This window comes from Oncorhynchus keta, chromosome 14, assembly GCF_023373465.1.
Source record: "Oncorhynchus keta strain PuntledgeMale-10-30-2019 chromosome 14, Oket_V2, whole genome shotgun sequence".
NCBI classification, from domain to species: Eukaryota; Metazoa; Chordata; class Actinopteri; order Salmoniformes; family Salmonidae; genus Oncorhynchus; species Oncorhynchus keta.
The window spans coordinates 16,372,116-16,395,175 of record NC_068434.1 but is presented as its reverse complement, the minus strand read 5'-3'; the positions used below and the strand labels follow the sequence as shown (position 1 = coordinate 16,395,175).

General features: G+C 44.0%; 1 pseudogene; it reads left to right on the top strand.

Annotated features, from left to right (window-relative positions):
- LOC127907430 (multiple C2 and transmembrane domain-containing protein 1-like) overlaps positions 1-1,320 on the top strand; it is a 50,372-nt pseudogene extending 49,052 nt beyond the window's left edge.
- Positions 1,321-23,060: the final 21,740 nt, after the last annotated feature.

The following is a 23,060-nucleotide window of genomic DNA, read 5'->3' as shown; positions in this document are numbered from 1 at the left end:
GTCAGGTTCAGATCAAGTTATAGGTCAACGCTAAATTGTTCTTGTGTGGCTGTGTGTGTGTGTGTGTGTGTGCGTGTGTGTGTGTGTGTGTGTGTGTGCGTGTGCGTGCGTGTGCGTGTGTGTGTGTGTGTGTGTGCGCGCGTGTCATCACTATTCAAATAAGTAAAACACATCAGAAGTGGGCTTTTATTGGAATGAAGTCGAGGGCTCATTACAAATCCAAACTGTAACGCAAACACTTTCTCCACTGGCTCTCTGGTGACTGTCCTTTCCATTACATAACATATCACGAGTCCTGCTCCAACAGCCGCTCAGCAGCTTGAGCTAATCATACTACATTGGTTCAGTGCTCAGTAACAGAGACTGCAATTATTCCCTGACACTTCCCTTTCTTTGGAAAAAGCTTTGATTTTGTGGCTTAATCAAGGTTCTCAACTCTTTCTGGTTTCTTTTTTATTCCGTCACATACGAGGGGTAATTATTGTTGCATAAATTAGGCTGATTGGAGACGAGACAGTGGTGGATTCACTCCTGTGGTCCCTCTCTCTCTCTCTCTCTCTCTCTCTCTCTCTCTCTCTCTCTCTCTCTCTCTCTCTCTCTCTCTCTCTCTCTCTCTCTCTCTCTCTCTCTCTCTCGTTGTTATTAGCTTAATTGCTGCTCTAGGCTGCACCTCCCAACTGAGACGGGGTGTAATTTAATTTTGGGGCACATGATATCCCTGACCCATCTAATGATCTCTCTGGGAACTTCTCTACTGTTCCATACATTATCTAGAGTCAGTATTGCCCAATGCCTTAACAACCAGCTAGTATCGGTTGAAGTCTGATGGGTTGAAGTTGTTAGTAGTACACTTCACCAATCTCTCCCAAACATGACTTTTCTGGCCCTCCCTTCTCTCCATTTCACAGCTTTTCTCTTATTGAATTAAACTCCAACATTGTCCTTTTAGCCTCCATGGACTGACGTGAACTTTTTATGCCCTTTCCCAAAAGCATATGGCGATTGGCGAGTAGGCGATTTGGCGGGCATACAGTTTGGCCCTGAAGCTTAGGCTTTACCCACTAATGCCAAATAGCCTAAAATAATGAAATAAATAACTCAATGTAGCCTATACTGTAGATGTAAATTGCAAAAGAATGACACATTTATAGATTTTTTAAAGGTATTGTTTTCTCTTTATTCAACCCACATATTACTAGGTTGCCCAAGCCCACCGTGCACACGGTGCTGCAGGCCCTTGAGGAGAAGAGGCCCAAGTGGAGCTCCAAGCAGCTACATGAGGCCCGCAAGCTCTGCACAAGAGGTGAGAGGTCAACCTAATCCTAACCCTAACCCTAACCCTAACCCTAACCCTAACCCTAACCTAACCTGCAGAAGGCCAGAGAGGTGAGAGGCCCGAGAGCTTAGCTCCAAGAGGTCAACTCTGGACACCTACTGTATGGGCAAACACTCAATCAATGTCTCTCTGTACTGCAACTAAATAGTACTGAGGATGTCTTGAATATAAAGGTTTCCACATAGGATTTACAGATTTTAAAACAAAAAGATGGTCATTACTCAAGGAACTTTGATTCACTGCTACTGTATATCTCCCTCTACATCATTCTGTTGAGTGATTCATCTACCATTTGTGGGCGGAGATTGGTTGAGACAGATGATATGAAAGGAGACTAACTCTTTCAGTCTGATGCATTGGGTATTTAGCCCAAAGACATTCATGTATTTGTGATATAACAATTTAATGAGTAGTATGCAATTTGGATATGTTCTTTTAATTGAGTGTGTGTACCACCCTGATGGATTGCATCATCAGTGACAGCCATTTGTCATGGAAACCTGTAGGAACAAGATCAATGTTTACTGAGACATGATGTTTATCCTAAATGATGGACATTCTACTTTATAAATGGAAAACAAAATAAGGCAACGGGAAATTTGGTTTGCATTTGGCTCATACTATCTGCCCTTTGACCCCGAGCTTGGTGACTTATTCCCAGAACCTACGCCTCTGACCGCTCAAGACCAACGAGCAAACAAAAAGGTCTGGACACATTTATCCTCGTTAAAAATGATTGGTCGGGTAACGAAACCACACAAACACAGAGAGAGAAAGAAGAAGAACAGATTAGCTCAAGTGTTCCAGGAAATGCGCTGCTCTCAGTGACAGCAACCAGTAGTGGTTGAAGTCCTAGGAAAAAAGGAGAAGAGGGGGAAGAATTGAGGGGAAAAAGCGAAAGAGTAATTATGTATCACCTGTCGGAGCCATTCTCTGAGATCATCACTATTCATTAAAATAACCTTCACTGGGAAGTGATGCCTGGGTTGTAAACAATCAGTGTACAGTGGCATCAGCAAGAGGAAGCGCGCCAGTTCAAAAACAACCCCCCACCGCCTATCCTCTCACACACACACTCTACACCTGCCCCCCACCTTGTCTTTGCAAAGTAATTTGTAGAGTAGAAGATTATTGTTCTCCATCATGGTGACCCTGACTAGTCTGATGGGATGAATACACAGATGAAGATGAATGCAGTTATTCCTTGGCGGAGGTCTGCCTCTTTCAGGGCACATTGGCCCTAATGACATGATTGATAGGCTGTCCCAAATCCAGAGAGGCCCTCATTAATCACCCCGCTGACTGAATCCAATCATCTGCTTCACCTGCACAGTGATGGACAGGAAAGGATACAGAGCAGGTGCTGACACGGATGCACGGCCCTGCTACCAGGAGGAGAAGGAAGGGCCTGGCCCGCCTCTCTCAATGTCACAGCTGCTAAAGGCTGCCTGACAGGCGACACTGTTTCTGCCACCTTATAGTTACAAAAAGAAGAAGAGAATAGAGAGGGAGAGAGAGGGAAAACAATGACAGGAAGTCTATCCGGACGGAGGAGAGTGTTTGACAGACGGTGGGCGTCGTGGAAATGGTGAGGAATGTAGGAAGGGCAGGGAAATGACTCGGGCCATTGTCAGGGTAGGGCTCTGTGTGTGTGTGTGTGTGTGTGTGTGTGTGTGTGTGTGTGTGTGTGTGTGTGTGTGTGTGTGTGTGTGTGTGTGTGTGTGTGTGTGTGTGTGTGTGTGTGTGTGTGTGTGTGTGTGTGTGTGTGTGTGTGTGTGTGTGTGTGTGTGTGTGTGTGTGTGTGTGTGTGTATGAGGACCTTGACACACACTTATTCAGATTTGCCCAGCAGATATCACCCACACACATCACTTTTGTATAACTGCTTTATCCTGGCAGGCCTTGACCTCTGGATGGTTTAAACACCTCCATGTGAAGAATATGGTTGAACAGAACATATTCTGTATCCATGATTTACATTCTTTACACTGATCACTTACAATAGGCACCTCAGTGCTGAGGAAAGAGATCCATAAAAATGGTTTTGAAATTGGCCGGGATGTGAAATGTTCAATGGAAAGTAGGCACAGTAGAGCTGTAACTTTCAATGCAGCTAGAAAATAAAATCCCAAACCTTGAACTCTCCTATATGTTTTTAAAGAATAAAGCATTCATATAATACAGCTTGTGATTCAGGCATTGGGTCCGTCACTCACAACAGAATGCTGTGTGGCATTCCTAAGACACGGAATGCTCAGGTAGCAGATGTTCATGGCAACTATGTCCTTTTGTTTCTTCTACCTCCTTCTTTCTGTCTTTGTTCAACACTCTTTCACCCTCCCCTCTCTATCTCTATTGCCATCTCTCTCTTACTCCCTCATTCAGTGCGTCTGAGTGGAGGGAGAGTGGTGTTCCATAGGAGAGGGGCGGCAGCGGTGGCAGAGGTGTGGCTGATGCGACTGAGCAGAAAATAGGGCTGATATTCTTGGAGATTTGCCACACACCAGGTGGTGCTGAGTACCTGAGGCCAATCTATCACATCATCCAAGTCAATGAGGTAAGGAAACACTCCCTCTCCCCCGCAGTTAGCTGGCTGCTCGCCTGGGGTCGGCGACTTCTCTGGGGAAAGGGTTACCGCTGGAGCCTTCTGCTGCCTGACTGCCTGGCTAAGATACAGACGACCCTCCTCTGACAACATCACACTGTAGCATCCACTGTCCTTCCTGTACCTATTGTGTAGCATGTGTGAGGGATTGGGGGTGGTGAGATGGAGGGAGGGAGGGAGGGAGGGAGGGAAGGCAGCGTAGCCTAGTGGTTAGAGCGTTGGACTAGTAACCGGAAGGTTGCGAGTTCAAACCCCCGAGCTGACAAGGTACAAATCTGTCGTTCTGCCCCTGAACAGGCAGTTAACCCACTGTTCCCAGGCCGTCATTGAAAATAAGAATGTGTTCTTAACTGACTTGCCTGGTTAAATAAAGGTAAAATAAAAAATAAAAAATAAGATGACAGAAGTCCAAAAACCTTCATAGATCTTCTTGGCTATATTCCTTTTTCTTTTGCTGGCTTACAGAAATATAGTGTACTTTGTCCATTAAAATCTCTTAAGCTCCTCCTTCTTCCACAACGGTCAGACTCAGTGAGTGCTAGAGGGATGTTGTTTGTAGCCGGCAGGTGGTGAGGCCCAAACAGGCTCCAGAGTACCCTCTCCTAGCAGCTTCCACTACCCAGACAATGTCAAGACAAGGATGGGCAGGTCAGGGTGGGCTGGGCTGAGCTGAGGGGGGGATCCACACTGGGGTGCCTCTGTTCACACCCAAGGAAGAATCTTCCTCCTCTCCTGCTTATACAAACCCATAGCAAAGGTTACACCGTAGTCATGAAGGTAGAGAGTTATCTCTTGCCATAAAAGAGTTCTCTCTCTCTGTCTGGATATCTATACATATCATTTCCCTTTCCCTTTCTCCTGTATTTCCTTTTCTGTTTCTGAAAAGGTCTGATTCATTTCAAGAGACAGAAAGAGAAAGAGGGAGACAGAGAGAGAGAGAGTCAGAGAGAGACAGAGACAGAGACAGATAGCGAGAGACAGATGAGTGGAACTAAACTCAGCAAAAAAAGAATTGTCCCTTTTTCAGGACCCTGTCTTTCAAAGATAATTCATAAAAATCCAAATAACTTCACAGATCTTCAATGTAAAGGGTTTAAACATGGTTTCCCATGCTTGTTCAATGAACTATAAACATGTAATAATGAAGATGCACCCGTGGAATGGTCATTAAGACACTAACAGCTCACAGACTGTAGGCAATTAAGGTCACAGTTATGAAAACTTAGGACACTAAAGAGGCCTTTCTACTGACTCAAACACAAAAAGAAAGATGCCCAGAGTCCCTGCTCATTTACGTGAACGTGCCTTAGACATGCTGCAAGGAGGCATGAGGACCGCAGATGTGGCCAGGGCAATAAATTGCAATGTCCACACTGTGATACGCCTAAAACAGTGCTTCAGGGAGACAGGACAGACAGCTGATCATCCTCGCAGTGGCAGATCACGTGTAACAACACCTGCACAAGATCGGTACATACGAACATCACACCTGCGGGACAGGTACAGGATGGCAACAACAGCTGCCTGAGTTACACCAGGAATGCACAATCCCTGCATCAATGCTCAGATTGTCTGCAGTAGGTTGAGAGAGGCTGGACTGAGGGCTTGTAGGTCTGCTGTAAGGCAGGTCCTCATCAGACATCACCGGCAAAAACTTTGCCTATGGGCACAAATCCAACATCGCTGGACCAGACAGGACTGGAAAAAGTGCTCTTCACTGATGATTTGCGGTTTTGTTTCACCAGGGGTTATGGTCAGATTTGTGTTTATCGTGGAAGGAATGAGCGTTACACCAAGGCCTGGACTCTGGAGTGGGATCGATTTGGAGGTGGAGGGTCCTTCATGGTCTGGGGCAGTGTGTCACAGCATTATCAGACTGAGCTTGTTGTCATTGCAGGAAATCTCAACGCTATGCGTTATAGGGAAGACATCCTCCTCCCTCATGTGGTACCCTTCCTGTAGGCTCATCCTGACATGACCCTCCAGCATGACAATACCACCAGCCATACTGCTCGTTCTGTGCGTGATTTCCTGCAAGACAGGATTATCAGTGTTCTGCCAATGGCCAGTGAAGAGCCTGGTTCTCAATCACATTGAGCATGTCTGGGACCTGTTGGATCAGAGGGTGAGGGCTAGGGCCATTCCCCCCAGAAATGTCTGGGAACTTGCAGGTGCCTTGGTGGAAGAGTGGGGTGACATCTCACAGCAAGAACTGGCAAATGTGGTGCAGTCCATGAGGAGGAGATGCACTGCAGTACTTAATGCAGCTGGTGGCCACACCAAATACTGACTGTTACTTTTGATTTTGATCCCCCCCTTTTTTCAGGGACACATTATCTATCTATTATCTATCTATCTATCTATCTTTCTGTTAGTCACATGTCTGTGGAACTTGTTCAGTTTATGTCTCAGTTGTGGAATCTTGCTATGTTCATACAAATATTTACATATGTTAAGTTTGCTGAAAATTAACGCAGTTAACAGTGAGAGGATGTTTATTTTTTTGCTGACTTTATGTCAACAGTCTGACAGTGATTAGTTCCTACTTTTGTTGGGTCAAACAGACAGGTGATAGGTGGAAAGAGAGCATCCCGGTGCCCATAATGTCTGGAACTGTAATTGTTTCAATCAGGGATAAAAAATATCAAAGTGTCATTCCAGATAATGATCTTTTAAGATGGCTGTATTTGTCCCCGAGATCTTTGGAAGAAGTGTCAAAGTCAAACTCTTTGACCTCTCTTTCTCTCGCTCACACTCACGCTCTCTCTCAAACCACTGTTGAGCTCCAAGCTGTGTGTGTCCAGTGACCCCCCCCAGATGAGTCTCCTCAGACAATAATGTTTGACCTGGAATCAGACAGTACCCCTCACCCCAGTTCAACCCCCTCCACCAGTTTGACCACATTGGCAGCAACAGGTTGACCGCTGTATTTTGTCTTTCACACACAATGCAAACGTAAATGTTTCAAAGCCATTTTAATATATAAGAATTATAGAGTATTCAGTAAATGTGTGTGTATGTGCATTTGTGGTAGTGTACATGTACTGTATGGATGTTTAACTTTGTGGGACACTAAAGTTGGTTTGGAATGTATGTGCACTACCGGTCAAAAGTTTTAGAACAGCTACTCATTACAGGGTTTTTCTTTATTTTTACTATGTTCCACATTTTAGAATAATAGTGAAGACATTAAAACTATGAAATAACAGATGACCTGGCCCCCACAATCACCCGACCTCAACCAAATTGAGATGATTTGGGATCGCAGAGTCGGACCGCAGATTGAAGGAAAAGCAGACAACAAGTGCTCAGCATATGTGGGAACTCCTTCAAGAGTGTTGGAAAATAATTCCAGGTGAAGCTGGTTGAGAGAATGTCAAGAGTGTGCAACGCTGTCATCAAGGCAAAGGGTGGCTTTTTGAAGAATCTCAAATATAAAATATTTGTTTATTTGTTTAACACTTTTTTGGTTACTACATGATTCCATATGGGTGATTTCATAGTGTTGATGTCTTCACTATTATTCTACAATGTAGAAAATAGGAAAAATGAGGAAAAACCCTTGAATGAGTCTGTGTTCTAAAACGTTTGACCCGTAGTGTATGTATGTGTAACTTTGTGTCAAGGCCACTAAGGTGATGTTGGAATGAGGGGTACTGTCCGGTGAGATGGGTGTAGTGACAGTCTCAGAAGTTGTCAGCACTTTTTGGATATGAACCTCACTATTCTCCATAGGTATCACTATTCTCCAGAAGATGGAAGTTTTACCATTTAAAAAAGGAGGACTTTTAAAGCACAGCTCTTCAATGATTTGAGCTGAAGCCCCCTTACCCCAACCTTTCTCCCCTGAGCTTTATAGGATATTTTTGGAGCTACAGGTAGTTCAATGTGAGAACTTTTCTGTCATGGGACAAACCAGTGATATCATACAAAACAATCAACAACATCTGTAGCTCAGTTGGTAGAGCATGGCGCTTGTAACGCCAGGGTAGTTGGTTCGATTCCCGGGACCACCCATACGTAGAATCTATGCACACATGACTGTAAGTCGCTTTGGATAAAAGCGTCTGCTAAATGGCATATATATACCTGATACATTTTTTCTCTCTCTGCCTCTTTGGGACACATTGATGCTGTTCTGATCCCTTCTGAAATATCTGTTTAGCTGCTATTGTTCTCCAGATCGGACACACTATAATCCTCTGGCTCTCTGTTTTCCTCCTTATCACAGGAAGCTGCATAGCTTTGCATAGAAACACCCTATTAAGAGAATGATTAGAATGCTTTCTCCGCTTTAGGTGCCTGTGTTGTTTGTCAAATCAAATGGAGGGAGGAGAGAAAATCCAGATCCATCAATCACGTCTGGGGAGGTGAGGGAAGGGGGAGGAGGAGGAGGAGCAGGAGCAGGAGGAGGGAGGGTTGTCGTAGTCGCGTTCCCCTCCTTCTGTCAATAAAATGCCTGGAGTTAAGCGTGACATTTTGGCAATCAAAGCAATCAGATTTGTATTTGCCTTTCCGACACAGTGCTGTTCTTCCCTGCACACAAAGGAGGGAGAGAAATGGGTAAAGAGAGTGAGAGATATATATAGAGAGACAGGTAGAGAAAAGGAGAGAAAGAGAGATATATAGAGAGAGAGGTAGAGAAAGGGAGAGAAAGAGAGATATATAGAGAGAGACAGGTAGAGAAAGGGAGAGAAAGAGAGATATATAGAGAGACAGGTAGAGAAAGGGAGAGAAAGAGAGATATATAGAGAGAGACAGGGAGAGAAAGGGAGAGAAAGGGGTAAAGAGAGCGAGAGATATATAGAGAGAGAGGTAGAGAAAGGGAGAGAAAGAGAGAGAAAGAGAGATATATAGAGAGAGACAGGGAGAGAAAGGGAGAGAAAGGGGTAAAGAGAGTGAGAGATATATAGAGAGAGACAGGTAGAGAAAGGGGTAAAGAGAGTGAGAGATATATAGAGAGAGACAGGTAGAGAAAGGGGTAAAGAGAGCGAGAGATATATAGAGAGAGAGGTAGAGAAAGGGGTAAAGAGAGCGAGAGATATATAGAGAGAGAGGTAGAGACAGGTAGAGAAAGGGGTAAAGAGAGCGAGAGATATATAGAGAGAGACAGGTAGAGAAAGGGGTAAAGAGAGTGAGAGATATATAGAGAGAGACAGGGAGAGAAAGAGATATATATAGAGAGAGACAGGGAGAGAAAGGGGTAAAGAGAGTGAGAGATATATAGAGAGAGACAGGTAGAGAAAGGGGTAAAGAGAGCGAGAGATATATAGAGAGAGAGGTAGAGACAGGTAGAGAAAGGGAGAGAAAGAGAGCGAGAGATATATAGAGAGAGACAGGTAGAGAAAGGGGTAAAGAGAGCGAGAGATATATAGAGAGAGAGGTAGAGAAAGGGAGAGAAAGAGAGATATATAGAGAGAGACAGGTAGAGAAAGGGAGAGAAAGAGAGATATATAGAGAGAGACAGGTAGAGAAAGGGAGAGAGAGAGATATATAGAGAGAGACAGGTAGAGAAAGGGAGAGAAAGAGAGATATATAGAGAGAGACAGGTAGAGAAAGGGAGAGAAAGAGAGATATATAGAGAGAGACAGGTAGAGAAAGGGAGAGAAAGAGAGATATATAGAGAGAGACAGGTAGAGAAAGGGAGAGAAAGGGGTAAAGAGAGTGAGAGATATATAGAGAGAGAGGTAGAGAAAGGGAGAGAAAGGGGTAAAGAGAGTGATAGATGTATATAGAGAGAGGTAGAGAAAGGGAGAGAAAGAGAGATATATAGAAAGACAGGTAGAGAAAGGGAGAGAAAGAGAGATATATAGAGAGAGACAGGGAGAGAAAGGGAGAGAAAGAGGGATATATAGAGAGAGACAGGGAGAGAAAGGGAGAGAAAGATATATATATATATATATATAGAGAGAGAGAGACAGGTAGAGAAAGGGAGAGAAAGAAATATATATAGAGAGAGACAGGTAGAGAAAGGGAGAGAAAGAGAGATATATAGAGAGAGACAGGGAGAGAAAGAGAGAAATATAGAGAGAGAGGTAGAGACAGGGAGAGAAAGAGAGATATAGAGAGAGACAGGGAGAGAAAGGGAGAGAAAGGGAGAGAAAGAGAGATCTACAGAGAGAGACAGGTAGAGAAAGGGAGAGAAAGGGGTAAAGAGAGCGAGAGATATATAGAGAGAGACAGGTAGAGAAAGGGAGAGAAAAGGGTAAAGAGAGTGAGACAGGGAGAGAAAGGGAGAGAAAGAGAGATATATATAGAGAGAGACAGGGAGAGAAAGGGAGAGAAAGGGACAGAAAGAGAGCGAGAGATATATAGAGAGAGACAGGTAGAGACAGGGAGAGAAAGAGAGATATATAGAGAGAGACAGGGAGAGAAAGAGAGCGAGAGATATATAGAGAGAGACAGGTAGAGAAAGGGAGAGAAAGGGGTAAAGAAAGTGAGAGATATATAGAGAGAGACAGGTAGAGACAGGGAGAGAAAGAGAGATATATAGAGAGACAGGGAGAGAAAGAGAGCGAGAGATATATAGAGAGAGACAGGTAGAGACAGGGAGAGAAAGGGGCAGAAAGAGAGCGAGAGATATATAGAGAGAGACAGGTAGAGACAGGGAGAGAAAGGGACAGAAAGAGAGCGAGAGATATATAGAGAGAGACAGGGAGAGAAAGAGAGCGAGAGATATATAGAGAGAGACAGGTAGAGACAGGGAGAGAAAGGGAGAGAAAGAGAGATATATAGAGAGTGACAGGTAGAGAAAGGGAGAGAAAGAGAGATATATAGAGAGAGACAGGTAGAGAAAGGGAGAGAAAGAGAGCGAGAGATATATAGAGAGAGACAGGTAGAGAAAGGGAGAGAAAGGGGAAAAGAGAGCGAGAGATATATAGAGAGAGACAGGTAGAGACAGGGAGAGAAAGAGAGCGAGAGATATATAGAGAGAGACAGGGAGAGAAAGAGAGCGAGAGATATATAGAGAGAGACAGGTAGAGAAAGGGACAGAAAGAGAGCGAGAGATATATAGAGAGAGACAGGTAGAGAAAGGGAGAGAAAGGGGAAAAGAGAGCGAGAGATATATAGAGAGAGACAGGTAGAGAAAGGGACAGAAAGAGAGATATATAGAGAGAGACAGGTAGAGAAAGGGAGAGAAAGAGAGATATATAGAGAGAGACAGGTAGAGAAAGGGAGAGAAAGAGAGATATATAGAGAGAGACAGGTAGAGAAAGGGAGAGAAAGAGAGATATATAGAGAGAGACAGGTAGAGAAAGGGAGAGAAAGAGAGATAGAGGGAGGGGTGCTGGGCAGTGCGCCACGGCAAAACAGTTTGAAGAGTAACGACTCCCCTCACAAAATGTATTTATCTTTTTATAAATGATGGCTATATCCCCCCCAATGGATTTATAAATGAATTGCTGTCTTCTTGGAATAAAAACCTTCTTGTGCAGAGATGATTGATGTGACGTGTCTGCGTCCTCGTTCAGGAACCCCTCCTCCTTAGTTAGTCCACCCCAGCTGGAGCTGTAATTTACTGATCATATTAACTGTGATTAATAACTAACAATACGTCCCCTCATACATCAACAGGCAGCCATGGGAGACTGGGCCTCGGACTGGGCCATGCTACTGCCAATTTACCAGGGGATGGGTCGATTGACCTTGGAAACGCTACTGGCCAACAGGTAATGGCGCCTCCCTCGTGTCTCTCCGTCCCACCCACATACAAAAAACGTGGCACCCTTGCACTTTTCTGAAATAAGTCCCTATTTCTTCAAACATAAGAAAGAATTGAAGTTCAAATTGGTCTCCACACTCCAACATTGCAGAACCACTTTTATTTTTACTTAAGTATGCATTTTTTATTTAAGAAAACACCCAGCTAGCTCGTTTGGTTCCTTGGAAGTTGTGGGAACATACATTTTTGGTTTAACATTGGTTCTGGTAATGAAGCCATATGTTTCCTGACAGGTAAAACAAATTTTAAATGTTCTGTGAACCGAAGTGAACATTTAGCCTATTCTGGGAAAATGTACTTTTAGGTTGCAGTTTCTGAGAACATTCTATTCTTTTCCTGGTAGGTTTTATTAACGCTTTAAGAACAGAAATTATAGGTTTTTGAATAACTTTCTTTTCACTGAATGTTTCAGTAAGACTTTTAATAATGCTTCTAGCTTATTTTGGTTTCACTTGTTTTTACTCCAAGCACCGATAGGACAATCGCTTAGACATTAATCATGCAAACACAATTATTTTTATTGTGACATGTCATCAGTGAGATTCAATCCTAGAAACTTCTGTTTAATATCCATGGAATTATTCCACTGCCCCACCAAGATAAAGCTAGCATGCCATGTGTTTTTACGCTTACGAAGCTGTTAATTTTAGTCTATTCAAACAAACTCCATTTCAAAGGGAAAAAACACTCATTACAGTTTTTTTCGATTGCTAAACGACAGTGGGCACCACTGGAGTCACATGTGCAAAACTCTAACTACAGTCTGCACTACCAACAGTCACCTGAGCTAAACAGTTCACATCACCTGCAAAACTCATTCCAAGCAACACAACTCTTAATACATGGCTCAAAACACGCTCAGTGCAGCCAAACACTATGCACAACCCTCACTGAGATAACACACACTGTCACTCAGAACACACTGAGAGTAAAAACACTAGCATCAAACACCAATACAGAAAATACTAACTTTTCATCTTAACAGTTTGAACAATTTCAGTGACTTCATACAAAGTAATATTTTCTTCAAAGAAAATAGTGACATTCTTTCACATGATTTATAATTTTTTTTAGAACATAACAATTCTTTAAGGTAAATGAAAATTAGCAGTTTGCTTCAATAGTCTGTAGTAACTTACGGAATTACAGTAATGAGAAAAAAAGGTAGAAACTAAAAGTACATACTGTAATTCGAACAAATAATTGAGGGGCAAATCCTGCCTCTCTCTAGCATCAGGCCACAGGTTTTCTTCAACATCACATCTAATGTTTTCTCTTGCCATGCACCTGGGGAAGAACCTTCTGGAGTGCCTTATCCATCCCTGGCAGTCCTCTGGACTTGTGTCCTCACATCCGGCATGCATGGCTTCCAAAAGAGACATTTGGTCATGTGGGTGGTGACCAAACACTTTCCACCTCCAGGCAGAGAAAAACTCCTCTATTGGGTTGAGGAAGGGTGAATATGCAGCCAGAAAAACTCCTCTATTGGGTTGAGGAAGGGTGAATATGCAGGCAGGTACAAAACCATAAATCTGTGATGTGCTGCAAACCAATCTGTGACAGCTGCAGAGTGGTGAAAAGCAACGTTATCGCAAACTATGACAAAAACTTGGGGGTTTCTTACTGGCTCCCTGTTCTGCTGGCACTAGCTGACCATAGAGCTGTTCTAGGAAAGCTATAAGCCTTTCTGTGTTGTATGGGCCAATGAGTGGTGTGTTGAGAAGCAAACCATCATTGGCCATTGCAGCACACATGGTGATATTTCCCCCCCTTTGGCCTGGAACCTCCACAGTGGCCCTTTGACCTATAACATTCCTTCCTCTGAGCCGTGTTTTGGCAAGGTTAAATCCAGCTTCATCGATAAATACAAATGAATGTGGTCTTTCCAGTGCTTCCACCTCCATTACTCTCTGAAAAACAGTAAGTGCACAGTTTTACTGTAGAAATGCTCGTGTTTTTTTTTACTGTAAATATTTTGTAAAGCTGTGTACGTAACCTCAGACGTCTTACCTGGACATATTGGTATCTTTGCTCTTTTACCTGGTCACTGTTTCTCTCGAACGGTACAGTGTATAACTGTTTCATTGTAACTTGGTGTTTCTTTAGGACTCGAGCAATAGTTGTTGTGCTGACAGAATTAACATTTTCAAATATATCATTATCAGCCAGCACTCTATCTTGAATCTCCCGCAGTTTTATTGCATTGTTGACAACAACCATGTCAAGAATAGCATTTTCCTGCACATCTGAAAATATTTTTCCTCTTCCCCCTGTTGGGGGCAGCCTTTGGGTCCTGTTGTAAAAATATATTTTACAGTCAAACTTACTGTAATATATATCTGTGTAAATATTCTATAATTGCAATACAAAATAGATTCCTGTAATGTTTTCATTTACTGTAAGGATGTAAACTCTCACCTGTTTGCATGATGGAAAATTCGCATTACAGATGCCACTGTGGATCTTTGCAGATTGGGTTGCACTCTCAACCCTGCCTTTCTCAATGAGAGACCATGGTTCACGACATGGTCTATAAGTATAGCCCTTATTTCATCTGAAATAACAGCTCTTTGTCTTCTTTGTCTTCCTCCACGCATCCGCCCTCTCCCTGCCACCCTTCTCCCTCCACAAACCCATCTTCCTTGTTCCATTTCCAAAATGAGTCTTTCTGAGCTCTACCTATATATACTGTAATATGTGTGTGTGTTCACTAACAAGTCTAAAACAAGACACCTGCTTAGCCTTTCAGCTGAAATTGCAATCAGCAGTGTTTGGAAGGCACAAGGCTGAAATCTATTCCGTTTTGAATGTGTGGTTCACAGTTTTGACAGCAGTGTGTTAGCATTTGAACAAAGTGCTGTAAATCCACAGTGTTGTGCAGGTTGTGGTTAAAGTCATGGGATAAGTGTGTAGAGTTCTGAAAACTGTGTTCAAGCAATGAAAAACAAACTAGAGTTTGGTCCACATGAACTGCTGCTGTGCAGACTGTAGTTAGAGTTTTGCACATGTGACTCCAGTTGTGTCCACTGTCGTTTTGCAATCAAAAAAAACTGTAAGATCAGGTGTGGCCAATTAGTGAGCCAGGCCAACACACCTGAACACACTACACTACTACTACCCACTGGGCAAACACTGGTTGAATAGACATCGTTTCAAATTGACGTTGAACCAATGTGGAATAGACGTTTATTTATGTCTATGCCCCGCGGGTTGCTCAGGGATGCCAATAGTTTTGCCTACAACTCTACACATGCTAAATGGTAGCTACCTACTGCCTCCGCTGTACAGTAGGTGTGTTGGACAGAGGGAGATAGGGAGAGAAAGGGGGGGAGAGAGGGAGGGGGAGGGTCTTCATTGGCCAGCGAAGAACTGAAAGACTGATGGGGCAATGGAGAGGCAGGGCCGATGTGTTTGTGTGTGGGTGTGTGTGGGTGGGTGTGTGTGGAGGGGGGGTGTCTACGGTACATAAATGTACAATACATAGGTGGTTCAGTTCAATTTTACAAGTTCATTTCCCCAGATCCCTCTTTCATTCAAACTTCAGACTAGACAACCCTCAATCATCAGGGAACACCTTATGTGCATGGTGACTTCTCACTCTTACTTTTCAAAAGACCAGGGCTCCTGTGAGTTTCACAGAAGAGAAGAGAGCCAGAAAACAGAGGAAGAGTATACTGTTCTTAGAAAAGAACAAGATGAAGGTCTTCCCTTGTCAAGATTTAGGTTACTGTATCAACCTTTGTGAGGAGTGTGAGTGAAATGTAGAGTTGTGTGAGGTATGGTGCAAGGTTATGGCCACAAGTCCTTACTGACACCAGCCTAGGAAAAACTCCTGGCCCTCTCCTCTGTCCTACTGACTGTGTGTGTGTGTGTGTGTGTGTGTGTGTGTGTGTGTGTGTGTGTGTGTGTGTGTGTGTGTGTGTGTGTGTGTGTGTGTGTGTGTGCGTGTGTGTGTGTGTGTGTGTGGCTTAGAAATTAAGATCATTGGGCTGGTTTGAATCACCGAGTTGATTAGATGAAAAATCTTGAGCAAGTTACCTAAACCCTAGTTGCTCTGGATAAGTCTCTGCTAAATGACTAAAATATTGTTGTTTTAATTTGTGTGTATGATGGGTTTGTAATGTGTCGTGATAAAGGTCTATTCCAGTCACCAAGGCCCCTGGCCTTGAAGGGGTTGTTATCAGCTGGGTAAAGGGGGCTAGTTTAGTCATTTTGTCAACTGATTGAAGCTGTGCTCAACTATATCCTCCCCCTCCCTCCTTCCCCGCTCTGTACAGGGGCATATAAATATTTATGCAGGTAGGTAACACATATTAGGCAGCAATACTTCAGCCCGCAATCAACCCTCAATTCACAGCTGTCACCCTGAGAGCTGTCAGGCTGCTGTAAGGCTAGAGCACCTTGTCTCGCCGGCTACATGAAATCCATTTTAAATCACCCTTAACAAAGGGCTGCATCTCTGCTTGGACACCATTCTAATAAGAGTGCACTGAATCCATGTCCCTGAGCTCAGCCTGTTCCCCTACTCCCCTCGGCCCCTGCCCCGTCACCGCCACCAACACTTTGTTACACGTTTTAAAGGCCAAGTGCAGATTTTCCTGTGTTTTATATACTGCACATAATGAGCCTGGAATAATACTGTGAAATTGTAAAAATGAAGATAATATATTGTGAGTGTAAGGGCTGTTTGAAAAGTCTCCCTGAAATTTCACCCTGTTTTGGTGGATGTTTTGACCTGCCTGGTGACATCACCAGGTGGTAAATTAGTTAATTGTTAATTAAATAAGAAAGATAGTTCCAAACCTCCCTTCCAATAACAGCTAGTTTTCAGTTTCCCCTCCCCACTCAGACCACTTCCAGACAGTCCTAGCAACATTCTTGCTTTTGAAATTGCTCTTTGCTAAGAAGCTGTTTTTGTTCATTTTTGACCATTTTAAATTAGAACAATCAGAGCAAGTAATTATTTGCTTCCTAAAAATGATTTGATATTGAGATGAAAATGGCTGCATTGGACCTTTAACAACAGATCCTGTCAGGCAACTTCTGAGCCAAATTACTGCAAGGATTATTCATGAATGGCCCTGAATGGGGATGACTGAACTGTATGAGAGAGAGAATGAGCGAGGGGGAGTTGGACAGGGGGTAAGAGAGGGAGAGAGAAAGAAAACAAGAGAGAGGGAAAAAGAGAGGGAGAGAGAGACAGAGAAAATATAAATAATTCTGTCATGAAAAGAAAAGAGGAAGGGAGGGGAGGGAGAAAGAGAAGAAGACCATATTATATAATTCATAATTCAACGTAATCTTTCAGTAAAAGCGTTGAAAGATTGTCTACTTTGTCTCATTAGTCTGCTCTTTGTTGAGAGAAAATCAGGTTTACATTGGATTACCAACTGGATTTGGATTTGACTGAGTCGCTCAGAAAATAAGTTTGCTGGATAACTCTAGTATAAGCTGTGAAAGTTTTCCATGGTAGCTCTCTCCTCTATGGTGGAGAAATACATTCTGATGGATCTGAGGATCTGAGGGATCTGGATGGGATCTGGATCTGAGGGAGGAAGTCTTTGATATTGTTGTAAAAAGAGGATGACTATTATGATGATGAGGATGACTCTTATGATGATGAGGATTACTCTTATGAGGATGAGGATGACTCTTGTGATAATGAGGATGATTACGACTACGAGTAGGAACACAGCACATGAGACAACCATAACAGCAGCAGGACACACACTTCAGGTGTGCAGCTGTGGTTGGGAGAGAGTAACATCGGCAAGGGGGTTAAGGATCCATCAAGGGAGGAAAAGGTGCTTGGGAGAGCAGAGACAGGGATCTCGCATTGACCAGTACTTCTTACGAAGCAGCCAGTCAAATCAGTCGAATGAAGCACAGCGACGGGACGCAAACCAAAGTTCGCAGAGCATCAGCACCCCTGTAACTGAGGAGGATAACACAAGCACAGAAATGCCGGTGGATGAACTCACCCAACCACAGAGACCTCTAAAAGAGGAAAAGATCAAAGGGCACAGACCGAGTGTGAAGTGGCCCAAAGCTGTTGAAAAGAGAGAGTGGGAAACAATCAACAACGACCTGACAAAAATCTTGGAACAACAGGTAGGAACAGCAGAGAAAAAGCTTGAAAGGATGGGAGACATTATCTACCACTACGGAGAAGAGCGCTTTGGAGTAAACGAAAGGAGAAGTGGCAAGACACCACCCCCGCCAGCCAAATCTAGGAGACAGCAGGAGATCGAGATACTTGTCAGAGAGAGAAGGCAGCTGAGGAAGCAGTGGAAGAAGGCCTCTGATGCAGCGAGAGAAGGTCTCATGCTACTCCAAGCAGACATTAAATGTCGGCTGGCAACCTTGCGAAGAGCGGAAAACTTAAGGAAACTTTGTAGGAAGAAGGTACACTCAAGAACACGGTTCTATAAAAACCCCTTTAAGTTTGTCAAAGATCTCTTCGCAAAGGAAAAGTGCGGAATCCTAAAAACTCCAAAGCCTGAACTGGAAGAACATCTGTAAAATGTCCACCAGGACATGAAAAGGCATGAGCAGATAGTCATCCCACATGACATCCCACCTATTCAACCACCAGAATTCAATCTGGACACTGACCCTCCAAAATGGAGGGAAGTAGAGAACATTGTCCGAAGAGCAAGAGCGGCCTCTGCTCCTGGGCCTAATGGAGTACCATACAAGCTCTACAAGAACGCCCCGGATGTTCTACGCTTTCTTTGGAGGCTCATGAGGATAGTGTGGCAGAAGGAAATAATACCAAAGGCATGGCGAAGGGCTGGTGGTGTGCTAATCCCGAAAGAGAAGGATGCGACAGACATCAGTCAATTCCGACCAATCTCCCTTCTCAACGTCGAAGGGAAGATCTTTTTCAGTATAATAGCACAGAGGCTGTCCACTTATCTGGAAAGGAACAAGTACATTGATACATCTGTACAGAAAGCAGGCATTCCTGGTTTCTCTGGTTGCCTGGAACATACTAGTATGATTTGGCACCAGATCCAAACAGCTAAGAAGGACAAGAGAGACCTCTATGTCATCTTCCTTCGACCTGGCCAATGCCTTTGGCTCTGTTCCCCATGAACTCCTCTGGGAATCCTTCAACATTTTCCACGTACCAGAACCCATCACTACACTGGTAAAGGCCTATTTCCAAGACCTGCAATTGTGTTTCACAACACCTGACTTCACAACAACATGGCAGCGCTTGGAAGTAGGCATAATGGCAGGCTGTACAATTTCTCCTCTGGCCTTCACTATGGCCATGGAAGTCATCATCAGGGCATCGAGATGGGTGGTCGGCGGTGAGAGAACTAAGGAAGGGCTCCGTCTCCCACCTATCCGAGCATACATGGATGACATGACTATACTGACCACCACTGCAGCATGCACCAGGCGGCTACTTGCAAAACTGCAGGATAACATCAAGTGGGCCCGGATGAAAATCAAGCCAAGCAAATCTCGAAGCATCTCCATAGTCAAGGGACAGCTTAAAGATGTGAGGTTCTGCATTGGAGATGACCCGATACCAACGGTATCTGAGCAACCCATCAAGAGCCTGGGTAGATGGTACAACGAAAGCCTCCGGGATAAAGATCAAGTGCAGCAAGTAAGGCAGGACATCGCCGACGGTCTTGAGAACATCAACAAGACCCTACTGCCTGGGAGGCTCAAGCTTTGGTGCCTACAGTTTGGACTTCTCCCCCGGGTAATGTGGCCACTCACCGTCTATGAGGTCCCATTAACAACAGTGGAGAAGATGGAGCGAACCATTACCTCATTAGTGAAGAAATGGCTGGGTGTCCCACGATGCCTGAGTAACATCGGCCTCTATGGCAAAGGGGTCCTTGAACTACCTCTTACAAGTCTAACGGAGGAGTACAAGTGCTCTAAAGTAAGACTTCAGATGACATTGAAGGACTCCAAAGACCAGACCATTAGCAAGGCTGCACCTCTTCTACAAACTGGACGGAAATGGACATCATCCAAGGCTGTGCAGCAAGCAACATCAGCCCTGAGACACCAAGACATTGTGGGGAATATCCAGCATGGAAGAGGAGGCTTTGGCCTGGCAGCAAGCAAACCAACGTTCCATAAGGCAACAACATCTGAACGCAGGAAGCTGGTGGTCGAGGAGGTGCGCAGACAGGAGGAGACTGCAAGAAGTACAAAGGCTGTCTCTCTTGCTAAACAAGGGCAATGGACGCGGTGGGAAGGCCTGGAGAGGAGAAAGATCAACTGGAGTGAGCTTTGGCAAATGGAGGCAAGCAACATCAGCTTCATCATAAGAGCTGTTTATGATGTGCTTCCATCACCAAAAAATCTACATCAATGGTATGGCGAGGACTCGACCTGCCCCCTCTGCCCAGCTCCAGCGACTCTCAGGCATATAATGACAGGTTGCAAGACCAGCCTCTCACAAGGCCGCTACACCTGGAGGCACAATCAGGTCCTCAAGAGCCTGGCTGTAGCACTTGAGACCAAGAGGAGTGCAACCAATTCATTACCTCCAAAAACAAGCAATCCCGTCAAAACAACAACATTCATCCGGGAGGGACAGAAAAGGCCCAAGTATCCTCCTACAAAGCCAGAAACTGGACACCTAGCCATGGCCCGGGACTGGAAGATGCTTGTCGATATTGGCCAGCAACTCATTTTTCCACCTGAGATTGCTTCTACCAACCTTAGGCCAGACATGGTACTCTGGTCCCCTTCACGAAAGGCTGTGTACATCATAGAGCTCACAGTCCCATGGGAAAACTCTGTTGAAGAGGCCTACGAGCGTAAGAAACTGCGTTACACAGAGTTGGCAGCAGACGTAACTCAGCGTGGCTGGAATGCAAAGGTCTGGCCAGTTGAAGTGGGATGCAGAGGATTCGTGGCTTCTTCCATCATCAGGTTGCTGAAAGAACTTGGAATCCATGGACAGGCTCTGCGGCAGACCGTCAGAGCAGTTTCTCAAGCAGCTGAAAGAAGCAGCCAGTGGATCTGGATCAAACGGAAGGACCCTTGCTGGGCTATAACTTCATGACCCCCCACCCCCACCTGAGAACCCAATTCAGATCCCTCCAACTTGAGGAGGGCATATGAGGTATGCGGTCAGCTGTATAGCTGGCTCAGGGAAGAGGACGCCCCTGCCTTGCATAGTCCCGTGGGACATCTTAATTGGGCATGGGACACAAGCTAAGGCTTGATTACCCTTTAGCTGGCCACCTTTGATGAGGGTGTTTAGTGATTAAAGGCCGAAACACCCACTGATTCGAAGGCACACTACTGAGGATGTGTCCCAAAATTGACATCTTACCCCAGTCTAAGAAATAAACCTCCCATGCCACTCTGTCAACATCACGGCAAATCTCATGTGCGTGCATTCCATCTATTGGCACAATGGACAGTTTTTAACATCTCGTCCCGTGTTTTATGATTCTTATGATGATGAGGATAACTCTTATGATGATGAGGATGATTCTTATGAAGATGAGGATGACTATTATGAAGATGAGGATGACTATTATGAAGATGAGGATGACTCTTATGATGATGAGGATTACTCTTATGATAATGAGGATGACTCTGATGAGGATGAGGATGACTCTTATGATGATGAGAATGACTCTTATGATGATGAGGATGACCATTATGAGGATGATTTTTATGATGATGAGGATGCTTCTTGTGATGATGAGGATGATTATTATGATGATGAGGATAACTCTTATGATGATGAGGATAACTCTTAGGATGATGAGGAGGACTCTTATGATGATGAGGATGACTCTTATGATGATGAGGATGACTCTTATGATGATGAGGATGACTCTTATGATGATGACTATGACTCTTATGATGATGTGGATAACTCTTATGATGATGAGGATGACTCTTATGATGATGAGGATGATTCTTATGATGATGAGAATGACTCTTATGATGAAGAGGATGATAATTATGATGATGAGGATGATTCTTATGATGATGAGGATGACTCTTATGATGAAGAGGATTATAATTATGATGATGAGGATGCCTCTTATGATGATGAGGATGATTCTTATGATGATGAGGATGCCTCTTATGATGATGAGGATGATTCTTATGATGATGAGGATGATTCTTATGATGATGAGAATGACTCTTATGATGAAGAGGATGATAATTATGATGATGAGGATGATTCTTATGATGATGAGGATGATAATTATGATGATGAGGATGATTCTTATGATGATGAGGATGATTCTTATGATGATGAGGATGATTCTTATGATGATGAGGATGATAATTATGATGATGAGGATGCCTCTTATGATGATGAGGATAATAATAAATGTAGATCACGTTGACAATGTGTATGAGATAATGCAACAGTTGGGTCTAATCCTGGATGGTGATTGGTTAGAACCGCAAGTTACCACCTAAATCTATGACGTTGAAATGCCTATTTACTCTGTTCCATCTGACTGCACAATCGACTGTTTCATCACCTAAAGCCAGGCTATTTACACACTAGATCTACACTGTATAAAGCATCTACACATTATCTATTATTTCTTTGACTAGCAGTGGAGATCTGTCTCTCCGACATTTGCAACATTGTTTCAATATTGAAATGTGATCTCCATCTGTCCCATGGTAATGATAGGAGTCAGGACGAAACAGACAGGCTGTCAACTTTTTTCAGCTAGTCGAAATCATGGATCAGCATTATTTTTAAGGATAAATACAAAGAAATGGCAGTAGAAAAATATGAAACACAGCTAGTTTGCTGTCATTCCAGCTTCTGACTTTGGGCTCTCCACTAACTCATCTCCCCATTGTCATTGAGAGGACTTTAGCCAGTCTCCTTGTGTGTGAGTCCCCAGACCAGCCCAGACCAGACCAGACCAGCTCAGACCAGACCAGACCAGCCTAAACCATCCCAGACCAGCCCAGACCAGCGGCATGTGACTTCCAGTATCTGGGCTTTAGATCACATTATAATGGAGGGGTTATGAGTAACAGGTCAGGTACAGGAGCCCTGATTAATCACTGGTGGGATGGCTTCATTACAGGACAGAACACACATGTACACACATGTACACACACACACACACATGCACACACACACACACACATGCACACACACACTCGGCTACCTTGACGCTGTGGTTGAGGCCAACATGAGCAGAGTGGATTTCTGCAGGTGTGGGTTCCCAGTCTTTGTCATCTGTCACTGTGCGCTCTGTAGCCAACATGTCATCTATCATATCCAGATGGAGCTTTTCAACAGAACCAGCCTGATTAATCCTCTCTAGCTCTCCGGTCCTGCTACCTGACAATTAGGACAGACCCTCCCACTATCACCCCCCAAAAAAGGCAAGTTACCTCACATTTAATATTGG